Genomic DNA, 13,696 nt, shown 5'->3' with positions numbered 1-13,696 from the left:
GCTCCGACTACCAACCCTGGATGAGATCTTCACGTCTCGCATCTTGAAGAAGTCACATAATATTCTGAGAGATCCCACCCACCCTGCTCACAACTTCTTTGAACTATTGCCTTCGGGCAGAAGATATAGGACGATGAAAACACGAACCACACGCCTTCTGAATAGTTTCTATCCAAGAGCTCTGATTGCACTAAATAATGATCTCAGGGCCAGTTGCAAGGTTTAGCAAGCAGGGAGTAGGAAGGAATGAGATAGGTTTTAGGTTATGTTATGCCTTTAATAGGTCATGCTATATTCTGGATTATGTTATGTTTTATAGATTATGTTTGAATAGGATGAGAGTGTCGGAGATACGTGCAAATGTATATGTGAACCCGGTCTTTGGGTGGGTGTTTGATTTTCGTTGTTGTGTATACTGTGTATATACGGACAATGACAATAAATAAATTTATCTTATCTTATTAAACATTTTCCAGTCTTCTCTATGTTCTTCTTGTTCTCTTATTCTATAAGTTAAGTCTGCAAGCTGCACGTATTCCACCAGTTTAAGTTGCCATTCTTCTTTAGCTGGGACCTCGTTCGTTTTCCATTTCTGGGCTAACAAAACATGGGCCGCAGTAGTGGCATACATAAATAACCTTTTTTTGACACCTGGGAATTTGCATCTGAATTATCCCCAACAGAAAGGACTCTGGTATTTTTTGGGAAAGTACTATGAAACTTTGTTTGTTTATTTAGTCGTTTAGTCGTGTCCGACTCTTTGTGACCCCATGGACCAGAGCACGCCAGGCACTCCTGTCTTCCACTGCCTCCTGCAGTTTCGTCAAACTCATGTTCGTACCTTCGAGAAAACAGGGAAGTTGACTAAGACTTTTCATGGGTTTTGGATCCTGGCTCTGTGCTGGCCCTGGGATAAATAATAATAATAATAATAATAATAATAATAATAATAATAATAATTATTATTATTATTATTTATTTATTTATTTATATCCCGCCCTCCCCAGCCAAAGCCGGGCTCAGAGCGGCTAGCAACAGTAAAAATAGCTTACATAAAATCACAGTCAATTAATTGAAATACATTCTAAAATCAATTCAGAATCAAATTAATGGCAACCATTGGGCTAGAGTTCTGTGAAGATTACAGAAGGAGAGAGGAGTGTCAGACTGTGCCTTGGCCAAAGGCCTGGTGGAACAGCTCCATCTTGCAGGCCCTACGGAAAGATGTCAAGTCCCGCAGGGCCCTAGTCTCTTGTGACAGAGCGTTCTACCAGATCGGGGCCATGACCGAAAAAGCCCTGGCTTTTTATTTGAAGACCGTAAGGTCCTCCGTGGGACATACCAAGAGAGGCGGTCCCGTAGGTACGAGGGTCCTAGGCCGTATAGGGCTTTAAAGGTTAAAACCAGCACCTTAAACCTGATCCTGTACTCCACCGGGAGCCAGTGCAGCTGGTATAGCACCGGGTGAATGTGATCCTGCGACAAGGCCCCCTGAGGAGTCTCGCCACGGCATTCTGCGCCCGCTGGAGTTTCTGGGTCAGTCTCAAGGGCAGCCCCACGTAGAGCGAGTTACAATAATCCAGTCTGGAGGTGACCGTTGCGTGGATCACAGTGGCTAGGTGGGGGCGAGAGAGGTAAGGGACAAGGTGGCTGCAGTCGCTGGGCCAGCCTTGAGGGTCCAGGCTTGGGGGCCTCCAGCCCTGTGGTGGTCCCCAGGTTTGGAGCCTCGTCCCCCAACATCCTCTGGGTCACTGCCTCCTGACGCACATCGAGTCCAGGGGATGAAGTACGTGGCTTTTGTATCCCCACTGCTCGCTTCCCGCTCTATGACTCTGGAGACGGTTGGCCCTGGGAGGCAGCCACAGACAGTTCCTTGAACTTCGTTGAGATGGTTACCCAAACACACGACTGAGAAGAAACAGACCCACCTCCAGATGAGATGCTGTCTTCCTGCTCCCCCCCCCCGCCTCTGCTCGCCCTTGAATTATTCACCCCATTCAATTTACTCTCAATCAATTACATGCCACAACAAGCCCTGCAATGGATTAAATCAGAGGCAGCAGTCTTTTCCTTTCGCCATTGTCTCGCCACCACCTAGAGGGGAACCAGATGTTCCCCGTTGTCGCAATAGGCCTCTTCTCCAGCCGTCGAAGTGATCTAATAAAGGGATCCATTCCGTCCCTGCCTTTCCTACAGACCACCTCAGACATCTGTCTGCATTAAAGCTCATCTTGTGCATGGAGAAAAAGGCATTTGGACAGAACCCCCCACCTAAAAGGGACTGTACCGACAAATTATGCATTTATTAACCACACACTCCCCATCTTAGAGCGCTACCATCCCTGGGATGACTTGCAAATGTAATTTGGCATGGGCGATGCACCGAGCCATGCGAAACGCCGCTGGAAGCAGGGCAGGGTTCAAAACAAATAGAGGCATTCAAACCAGCCTTGCAAATAAGGCCACAGATGCTCCTAGCCTGCTAAAGCATGGTAGGTATTTGGAGACTTGTATTGTAGGAGAAGTGACGCGGGTGGTGCTGTGGGTTAAACCACAGAGCCTAGGACTAGGTTGGCGGTTCGAATCCCTGCGACGGGGTGAGCTCCCGTTGCTCGGTCCCTGCTCCTGCCAGCCTAACAGTTCGAAAGCACGCCAGTGCAAGTAGATAAATAGGTACTGCTCCAGTGGGAAGGTAAACGGCATTTCCGTGCGCTGCTCTGGTTCGCCAGAAGCGGCTTAGTCATGCTGGCCACATGACCCGGAAGCTGTACGCCGGCTCCCTCAGTCAATAAAGCAAGATGAGTGCCGCAACCCCAGAGTCGGCCACAACTGGACCTAGTGGTCAGGGGTCCCTTTATCTTTACCTTTATTGTAGGAGAAAACCCCAGAAAAGTGCAACAAAAATTACCAAAGGGATGTGAAATATGCTCGGAGTCGAGTGTGAATTTCATGCTCTTTATTCAGCTCATAGTAGCAATGAATGAATCTTTCCCCAAAACGTCTACCTATATATACATTATTTACACAATGGCCCCCGTGTGATTGGCTAATTCTGGGTTGCTCCTGCAGGCCAATCAGGTTGCGGAGTCACCTCCTCCAGAAGCCTGATTGGCTGCTCCTGCAGGCCAATCAGTTCGCAGATTCACTTCCACCTGGAGCTGGATTGGGTGGCTCCTGCGGACCAATCAGACTCTGCATTTTGGATCCTATTGTTGTAGGATTCAGCTCAGTACATAACAGGATGGAAGAACTGCCCTATGAAGAAAGCTTGGGATTTTAGAGAGACTTACCTACCCTCACCTTTCCAGGGACAGCCTGCAATTTAAAGCTCTGTGTCCAAGCATCTTTCTCCCCCCCCCCCCCACTCTGAGCTTTCCCCGCGAAAACCCACTCTTTGAAGCTCAATCAGAGCAAACATCAGCCCGCGTAAAACCTGAATTGATGCTTGCTCCAATTCAGCTTTAAAGAGTTGAGTTTGGGAGAGGGGAAGAGAAAGCTCAGGGCAAAACAAAGCAAAAAACTCATCAGACATGGACAGGGGTCTGCAACCCGTGGCTCCGGAGCCGCATGTGGCTCTTTTACACCTTTGCCGCGGCTCCGGGGTGGATACTAGCGAGGGGAGGAGGGGCATTGTGCGCCCCGACACTCCCCACTGTGGTGGGCGCTGTACTGGCTGTGACGTCGCATGTGGGCAGTGCGTGCGTCAGTCACACACCGTTCCGACGTCACCTTCCCACCCGCTCGCTACACTGTAAGGGGCATGTACGCTGGTCACTGCATTGAAAGGGGGCATGTACACTGGTCACTGTTTTGAAGGGGAGTGAACAACACACACACACAAAAAGGTAACTTGTTAATTTAACGTTTATTTCTATGAGGAGGAGTAATTCTGAGGGGTCAAACAAAGAAATAATAAAAAGTGACAAAAAAGTTATTTTTATAATGACGAGTTTTGTGGCTCCCAGTTTTTTTTCCCTTCGGAAACGGGTCCAAGTGGCTCTTTTTGTCTTAAAGGTTGCAGACCCCTGGACGTGGAGAATTAAAGTGCTGCCCTCTGCCTTGAAAGAACAGGGCTAAATGAAAGTGTGGCTACGCCCTGAGAGGCGACTTGATTGAATTCTATAAAAATTAGGCCTGGCAAGGAGAAAGTGTGAAGAGAAAGGTTTCCCGCCCTCTCGGATAATGCTGGAACTTGCAGACATCCAGGGAAGCTGGATGTTCTCACAGTGGCCAGGGCATTTGGAGGGTTTTAAAGACCCCTTTAAGGGACGTGGGTGGCGCTGTGTGTTAAAACACAGAGCCTAGGGCTCGCTGATCAGAAGGTCAGCGGTTCGAATCCTCCGACAGGGTGAGCTCCCATTGCTCAGTCCCTGCTCCTGCCAACCTAGCTGTTCGAAAGCACATCAAAGTGCAAGTAGATAAATAGGTACCACTGCAGCGGGAAGGTAAACGGCATTTCCGTGCGCTGCTCTGGTTCTCCAGAAGCGGCTTGGTCATGCTGGCCACATGACCCGGAAGCTGCACGCCGGCTCCCTCGGCCAGTAAAGCAAGATGAGTGCCGCAAACCCAGAGTTGGCCACAAGTGGACCTAATGGTCAGGGGTCCCTTTACCTTTAAAGACCCCTTTGGAGAGGTCTTTAAACTGCACTCGAACCAGGAAGGCCTTCAAATAGAGAACTGCCCTTCCGCAGCCCTTCTGAAAGAGGACAGTCCTCTGTAAAGCAGGGCAAATGGCCACCCTGCTTTAGGTGCCAGCAACCCGAGTCCTCTTGAGCGTTGAGGGTTGAAACCAGCCCTTTGAATCGTTCCTGGAAGCAGAGACGGATCCATAGCAGCCTCCTTTGTCCGAACCGCCATGCGGGAGGCAGTAAACGCAGGTCAGGTAGCAAAGAAAAGAAAACGTCGAAGCATATAGAATGAGGCAGGTCTCCTCCCAGCTGTCACATCTCAGATGGTTCTTTGGCTGGGCATTTTAGTGGACATAGGATCGGTTCTCAGCCTATTCAACGCCTGACCTTTTCTACACATTCTTTGTGTTTCCTCTAAGCTGCGTTGCCACGTACTCCGTGAAAGCTGTAGCTCCGTGTGGGGAACTGGAAGGAGCCTTTTCAGCAGAGTATGTCGGAATTTATCGTTTGGAGGCAATGACGGCAGCAAGAATATTATTGGCACAAAAATGGAAGCAAGAAGAATTACCAAGAATGTTACTTGCCCCAAAATGGAAAGAAACAGAAGTCCCAGCAAAGGAAGAAGAATGGATACAGAAACTTACAGAATATATGCAGAAATGGCGAAACTTACCAGAAGAATAAGAAATCAAGACAACAAACTTTTTATAAAAGAAAGGAAATGGTGTATTGGATATTTACAGAGAAATTGTAAACAGATAAGAACACTGGCAGGATTATTCTAATAACCTGCAGTTTTGTAAGAGTTTATATTTACAGTCGATGAATAAAAGAGCAAATTAAGTTAATTTGGATATCCAGAAGGTCTTAAAAAATAAATTTAAGGAGCCGCAGAAAGAGGGGGAAGGAAGTTGAGTTTTGAAATGTTAAAATGATGGTAAAATCAGTGAAATGTATTAACCCGAAAAGCATAAATTAAACATGTTGTTGTTTAGTCGTTTAGTCGTGTCCGACTCTTCATGACCCCATGGACCAGAGCATGCCAGGCACTCCTGTCTTCCACTGCCTCCCGCAGTTTCGTCAAACTCATGCTGGTAGCTTCGAGAACATTGTCCAACCATCTCGTCTTCTGTCGTCCCCTTCTCCTTGTGCCCTCCATCTTTCCCAACATCAGGGTCTTTTCCGGGGAGTCTTCTCTTCTCAAGATGCGGCCAAAGTCTTGGAGCCTCATCTTCAGGATCTGTCCTTCCAGTGAGCACTCAGGGCTGATTTCCTTCAGAATGGAGAGGTTGGATCTTCTTGCAGTCCATGGGACTCTCAAGAGTCTCCTCCAGCACCATAATTCAAAAGCACCCATTCTTCAGCGATCAGCCTTCTTTATGGTCCAGCTCTCACTTCCATACATTACTACTGGGAAAACCATAGCTTGAACTATACGGACCTTTGTTGGCAAGGTGATGTCTCTGCTTTTTAAGATGCTGTCTAGGTTTGTCATTGCTTTTCTCCCAAGAAGCCAGGAGTCTTTTAATTTTGTGACTGCTGTCACCATCTGCAGTGATCATGGAGCCCAAGAAAGTAAAATCTCTCACTGCCTCCATTATAAAAGAGCCTGCACACAGAGCTGCCGCTCTCCCAGTGAACCGTAGCCCTGTCCTGGTTGGACCCTAGGTGTTAGGGATACTGGAATTGAGGTTGAATCCTGACAAGACAGAAGTACTGTTTTGGGGGGACAGGAGGCGGGCAGGTGTGGAGGATTCCCTGGTCCTGAATGGGGTAACTGTGCCCCTGAAGGACCAGGTGCGCAGTCTGGGAGTCATTTTCGACTCACAGCTGTCCATGGAGGCACAGGTCAAATCTGTGTCCAGGGCAGCTGTTTACCAGCTCCATCTGGTATGTAGGCTGAGACCCTACCTGCCCGCGGACTGTCTCGCCAGAGTGGTGCATGCTCTGGTTATCTCCCGCTTGGACTACTGCAATGCACTCTACGTGGGGCTACCTTTGAAGGTGACTTGGAAACTACAACTAATCCAGAATGCAGCAGCTAGACTGGTGACTGGGGGCGACCGCCGAAACCATATAACACCGGTTTTGAAAGACCTACATTGGCTCCCAGTACGTTTCCGAGCACAATTCAAAGTGCTGGTGTTGGCCTTTAAAGCCCTAAACAGCCTCGGTCCAGTATACCTGAAGGAGCGTCTCCACCCCCATTGTTCTGCCTGGACGCTGAGGTCCAGCACCGAGGGCCTTCTGGCAGTTCCCTCATTGCGAGAAGCAAAGCTACAGGGAACCAGGCAGAGGGCCTTCTCGGTAGTGGCACCCGCCCTGTGGAACGCCCTTCCAGCAGATGTCAAAGCGATAAACAACTACCTGACATTCAGAAGACATCTTAAGGCAGCCCTGTTCAGGGAAGTTTTTAACGTGTGATATTTTACTGTATTTCTGGTTTCTATGGAAGCCGCCCAGAGTGGCTGGGGAGGCCCAGCCAGATGGGCGGGGTATAAATAAATTATTATTATTATTATTATTATTATTATTATTATTATTATTATTATTATTATTATTATGGAACAAAACAAGGTGCCGTATACTGAGTCAGACCATTGTCCACCTAGCCTCATATTGTCTACACTGACTGGCAAAAGCTCTCCAGGGTTTCAGGCAGGGGGCATTACCAAGCCTACTTAGGGATGCCAGGGATCAAACCACGGTTGGATCCTATACACATCAAAGAAATGTTTCAGTTTAAAGCGTTGTCAATTTAAACAGGGAAAACAGGTGGGGAGAAACAGGGGCTCCACATCGCCACCTGGTGGCACCATGTTATGTTGCACACACAGCCCATGGAAATCGCTTTTTCTTCACCAGTCTAGCTGAGTCCCTTTCTCCTGCAAAGCAGATGTGCTACACCAATGAGACACTGGGCCTTCCCAGTGACTAATGGATTCTTGGAACCTATTTGGAAATGTGTCTCTTAATAGTGCCATTTCCTGGCGGGCCGTGGGAGGGAAACAGCAGGTGAAGGTCGCTGCCTTCAGCCTTGCCTCTCCTGCCATTTTTTAAAAAGGTCACGACTTGTTAATGGGCTAAAAATAAAGCAGGTTGTTTTTCACCAGAACTCAGTCACATGCAAATTTCACTGATTAAGAGCGCAATCGGAAGTGATTTTAAATAAGATTCATCGAGTGCAACAGGACTCTTGTCTGAATAGACCTTCTTTAGCTTGTGCTGTGATTGGCATGGAAGAATCTGTCAACTTCTGTTGTCTCCATTTCATATTCTTCTTAAATTCAGTTCCCCACATTTTGCAACAATTTCCCATTTCTTTTTAACGCCCTAATGAAAACCACCACCCTTTTAGAGCAAATTTCTCCTCACAAACGCATTCTTATATGTGGTTTTGACTAAAGCACACTTTTTTTTGCAAGCAATATGTCCCGATATAATGCATTTTTGTATGTTCTTTTTATTAATATCTTCATTTTTATGCTCGCTTTCCCCTTATGAATGCTTTTTTGTAAAAAACAAAAACTGCATCGTGACAACTGAATCGCAAAACTCCAAAAATTCCAAATGACAGCTCTGTTTCAATCTGTGCATTGTAATGCAAAGCGTGGATTTGAGAGATTCAGTTTTGAATGAGATTGATGCCCCTGAGTTTTATCCCACCTGAAATATACTCGGAGTCGAGAGTGGATTTCATGCTCTTTATTCAGCTCATAGTGGTGAGGAGGAATGGAAGTTCCCCCAGAATATCTGCTTTATATACATTATTTACACAATGGGCCCCACGTGATTGGCTAATTCCGGGATTCTCCAGTAGGCCAATCAGGTTGCGGATTCACTTCCACCTGGAGCTGGATTGGGTGGCTCCTGTGGACCAATCAGACTGCTGCATTCTGGACCCTATTGTTCTAGGACCAATCAGACTGCTGCATTCTGAATCCTATTGTTCTAGGACCAATCAGACTGCTGCATTTTGGATCCTATTCAACTCAGTACATAACACGAATCATGAAAAACTTGAGAAAATTGAAAGTGACTTAACTATGGTTTGTTTACTGTGAACAAACCACAGTCTGAAACCATGGAGCGTGGTTGACTCATGAACCGTGGTTTGCTTTCACTAGGGCTTGTCATTATGTGTGAAACCAACAACTTTCCTTAACTATATATTTTTTTTCCTGGCCACCCGGCACCAGATGCTTGTCTTTGTTGAACTGTTCAGCTGAGTTGTTCATATTTTGCATTTCTTTGGAATGCAACTTTTGATAAATCCAAACAAGAACAGACTATGCAAACCTGCCAGTTATGCCAGCATCCTTATTCCCATAGTAACCGAAAGCCTAGATGCTGGCAACGGACAGGCCATCATTCATCCAAAGGCTGCGTCTCAGCTTTCCTCCTTTATAATTCCTTCTGGCCACAGAAGAGGTGGAGCCCCATTAAGCGATTCAGATCCACCCCCTTGGCAGTTTGATTTCTCATTCAGAGCTCCCGAAGCCTTTCGCAAACACGAACAAGCCCATCCTGATGAGACACGGAGGTGTCGGGTGTCCTTTGCAAGTCGAGGCAACGCAAGGAAGCTCAGCAGAGAGGGCCATTGTGTGTCTGTCTCCTCTCAAAAGGGTTTGGCATGGACTGTTGGCTCCAGAGCTGGCACGACTCGCGAGCTCAGCCCGAGGAAGGATGCCAGCTGGCTCGCCAACTCAAATTAAGCCAATTGCTTTGCTAAAATTGCTCTGGCATCTGAGGACCAAGCTGGACGTGACATCCCACAGGTCTTCCTTCTTTTTGTTGTTGTTGTTTAGTTGTTTGGTCGTGTCCCACTCTTCGTGACCCCCTGGACCAGAGCACACCAGGCACGCCTGTCTTCCACTGCCTCCCGCAGTTTGGTCAAACTCATGCTGGTAGCTTCGAGAACACTGTCCCACCATCTCGTCCCCTGTCGTCCCCTCCTCCTTGTGCCCTCCATCTTTCCCAACATCAGGTTCTTTTCCAGGGAGTCTTCTCTTCTCAAGATGCGGCCAAAGTCTTGGAGCCTCAGCTTCAGGATCTGTCCTTCCAGTGAGCACTCAGGGCTGATTTCCTTCAGAATGGATAGGTCTGATATTCTTGCAGATCATGGGACTCTCAAGAGTCTCCTCCAGCACCATAATTCAAAAGCATCAATTCTTTGGCAATCAGCCTTCTTTTACAGGGTTTTAAAACTGGGGGCTAGTAGTAGTAACAGCAGCAGCATTCTCTTGCATTTCTAACATACCGTGAATTTAATGTTAGAGTTAATGACACTTTTTTTAATATATAATTTTTATTAAATTTTCTGTTTCACAATTTAAAGTACTCATTTTTACATCCTTAAGATACCAATGACTTCCATTCTTCTCTTTCCATGGTTCGTTTTTCATATCATAAATCCCTGCATATTTTACATAAACTAAACCATTCAGTATTCCATTATTGCAGCCATCAAAACTTATTTACACTGTTGAATTTATCTTAATGCTGCCAGCGTTTTCAGCTATACACAATTATTTCCTATATATTCAATAAACGTTTCCTAGTTTCCTAAACGTATGTTCCTAAACGTATGTTCTTCTTGTTCTCTTATTCTATATGTTAAGTCTGCAAACTACGCATATTCCATCAGTTTAAGTTGCCATTCTTCTTTAGTTGGAACCTCATTCATTTTCCATTTTTGGGCTAACGAAACATGGGCCACAGTAGTGGCATACATAAATAACCTTTTTTGACACCTGGTAATTTCAGTCTGAATTATCCCCAGCAGAAAGGACTCTGATTTGGGGGGGGGGGGAGTACTTTTAAACATTTTTCTCCAATTCATTATGGATAGAGTTAGTGACACTTGGTGTAAATTATAATATATTGCTCTCATTGCAAGAATGGATGGACAAAAATCCATTTGGAGCTGCAGAAATCCTTTTGCTTTGATCAGCAGACAGTTCCATCTGTGTTGACAACATGGCTGGTTATTAGGAGGTATAAAAAAAAAGGGAACCACAACAAATGTCCTTAAAAGCGCATTGCTTACTTTTAATTTTTTTTTATTTTGGCAGTTTGCATCTTAAAAACATCCCAGAGCAGACCTTGAAACTTTGCAGACTCCCTATGCCTTTTTGGCTGCAATCTGAAATGGCGCCTCTACTTCTCCTCCTCCCTTGGTTACAAGCCTTCCCCGACTTGACAAACCCAAGGCTCGCTGGGTCCTTTTCCGCCTCTCCATAATGGTATGTGTTATATACTGAGCTGAATCCTAGAACAATGGGATCCAGAATGCATGCAGTCTGATTGGTCCGCAGGAGCCACCCAATCCAGCTCCAGGTGGAAGTGAATCAGCAACCTGATTGGCCTGCAGGAGTAGCCAATCAGGCTCCTGGATGAAGTGAATCAGCAACCTGATTGGCCTACAGGAGCAGCCCAGAATTAGCCAATAACGCGGAGCCCATTGTGTCAATAATATATATATAGCTAGGCGTTTTGGGGAAAGTTCCATTCATTTGCTACTACGAGCTGAATAAAGAGCATGAAATTCACACTTGACTCCGAGTATATTTCAACGTGTCAAATACTGAAAGGGTATTCATGGTGCGAAGTTTCCTTCCGCATCCCTCTTTGCGCAAGACAAATATTTCAGTAGTTCAGCAAACATGCTCTTCCCACCAGTTGTGACGATGGATGGCTGCTCACCAGCAGAAGGAGCTCAGTGCTGGATGTACGTATAAGCTAAACAAGCTTATACGTATAGCTTAGGGCCCCACTCTCTTGCCCCCCCCCCCAAAAAAACTAAAGGAAAAAAACACTGGATGTACATTTCCAAAATATAAGATAAAAAGCAAATAAAATAAAACCTATATACAGCAACAGTGTTTTGTGTTGCGTAGGCCCCTGTGATGTAAGTCATGGCCCCCGCCTGCTAGCCTGCTCCCTCAAATATCACTGGTTTGCTATTATTTCATGTTATAGCAAGTTTCTAGAGACTAGATTATGAGCCTTTGTAAATTGTGCTTCTAAAGGAACTTTTGTTATTGCCAAATGCCAATGTGTTTGCATTATTAAGTTTTTTAGGAGTAAAAAACCATTTTAAGTTAGAGCTTAATAATGATTTCACTATTAATATACTTCTTCTTAACTGAAGAGAGAAGAAGAGAGAAGAGTTTGGATTTGATATCCCGCCTTTCTCTCCCCTTCAGGAGTCTCAAAGCGGCTAACATTCTCCTTTCCCTTCCTCCCCCACAACAAACACTCTGTGAGGTGAGTGGGGCTGAGAGACTTCAGAGAAGTGTGACTGGCCCAAGGTCACCCAGCAGCTGCATGTGGAGGAGCGGGGAAGCAAACCCGGTTCCCCAGATTGCGAGACTACCGCTCTTAACCACTACACCACACTGGCTTTCAGTTCAATAATTCCTTTGATAAAATACATATTTTGTTATGTGCAAATGGCTTGAGATACCTATGAGGTCCATAAATTACCATATAGCATATATTCAACACCAAAAACAGCGACCATTTGTTGTTGGCAAAGGACAGCTGGACGTATAAAGGGCCCCATTGCCTTCAGTAGCTTAAAGGTAAAGGTAAAGGTACCCCTGCCCGTATGGGCCAGTCGTGTCCGACTCTAGGGTTGTGCACCCATCTCACTTCAGTAGCTGAGGGCCTCATCAAACCTAAATCCAGCCCTGGGTATATAGTTAGGGTGGTCAGGTCGGGAGCACCCCAGAACCTGAGATTTCAGGGCCCAAGCCTGAGACAGTGATGTCACAGGGGGAGAGCTTCATTTTGTGACATCACCAGGTGGTCCGTGACAAATGGCAACACCTGGAGAGGTATCATCATCATCTTCCGAGGACTGACAATTGTGGGACACCTCAGCAGCGATTAATGAATTGATTATTTCTCAGCCAGCCCCACCCTTTGTGTGTCCTGATATGGGGCAGGGAGGACACCATCAGGCTCAGATTTTTAAATATATTATTATCATTATTATTATTTATGTTATGTACTGAAGTTCTCACCCTGGGCCAGCAGGGGGATACTGTAGATAGTTATGCAAATGAAGGATCGAAAGTGACGTTCAGTGATTGGATAGTTTTAGAAGGTTGCTACAGTAACGTTGTACTGGAGCTCTATATAAGCAGGCTGACTGAGCTCTTCAGTTCAGTTCTGTCATGGCCTCTGAATAAAGAAGAGCTGTTTGAAGAATCGCTGTGTCGTCTGATATGTTCACCCACAACATAACAATATATTTATTGAATTTATATACCGCCCTATACCTGGAGGTCTCAGGGGGGTTCACAGAAAAGATCACAACGTATATAAGCAGAATAAAAACAACAACCCAATAACACAAACACACACACCGAAAAGAGCCACATTTTAAAAGGGTATAGGATGTTGATCAGGTCAACCAAAGGCCTGGTTAAAAAGGAACCTTTCGATTCTGAGGGCCGCCTTCTCTTCTGGACAATTTGCCAGGGGCCACATGTCGGTGGTTGAGGCCAAAGGGAAGAGGGAGCAGAGTACCGTATTTTTCGCTCTATAACATGCACCCGACCATAACACGCACGTAGTTTTTAGAGGAGGAAAATCTGTAGGCATGCCACCCGTAGGCATTTCCTCCATAACACGCACAGACATTTCCCCTTACTTTCTAGGAGGAAAAAAGTGAGTGTTATGGTGCAAAAAATACGGTAATTAATGCAAATTACAGCTTTGTACAGTAGGGTACTTTCTATGTGGACTTATGCACCCTTCTCTGCCCTCCAGAAAAGCAGGAGGTATATTCAGAATTTAAGGGCAAATTCTAGCTAGGCAAAAACGATCAAGGAGGGTGCAAAGCAAAGCCCTGGGGTGTGTGGCCTGGGGAGCAACCCAAGGGCCAAAGAGAGAAGCATGGAGGGCCACATTTGCCCCATAGACCTGAGCTTCCCCTCCCATGTTTTTTATCCTGTAACACCACTGTCTACCTACAGTTAATTTTTCTTTAATGGGAACAGAAACAGAAATAAAGCTAAGTAATATTTTAAAGCTGGTTTTTCATCGTAAACGAAAGC

The 13,696-nt window shown here is 45.9% G+C and overlaps 1 long non-coding RNA gene across 1 annotated transcript in view; it reads right to left on the bottom strand.

Moving 5' to 3' along the window:
* Positions 1-13,331, bottom strand: part of LOC310705462 — a 295,970-nt gene extending 282,639 nt beyond the window's left edge. Inside the window, exon 1 of the long non-coding RNA XR_014525308.1 lies at positions 13,167-13,331. This is a non-coding gene — a long non-coding RNA (uncharacterized lncRNA). The remainder of the gene's footprint in view (positions 1-13,166) is intronic.
* Positions 13,332-13,696: the final 365 nt, after the last annotated feature.

This window comes from Podarcis liolepis, assembly GCF_965112155.1.
Source record: "Podarcis liolepis genome assembly, chromosome: 4".
NCBI classification, from domain to species: Eukaryota; Metazoa; Chordata; class Lepidosauria; order Squamata; family Lacertidae; genus Podarcis; species Podarcis liolepis.
This window is presented reverse-complemented; position numbering and strand designations above follow the sequence as displayed.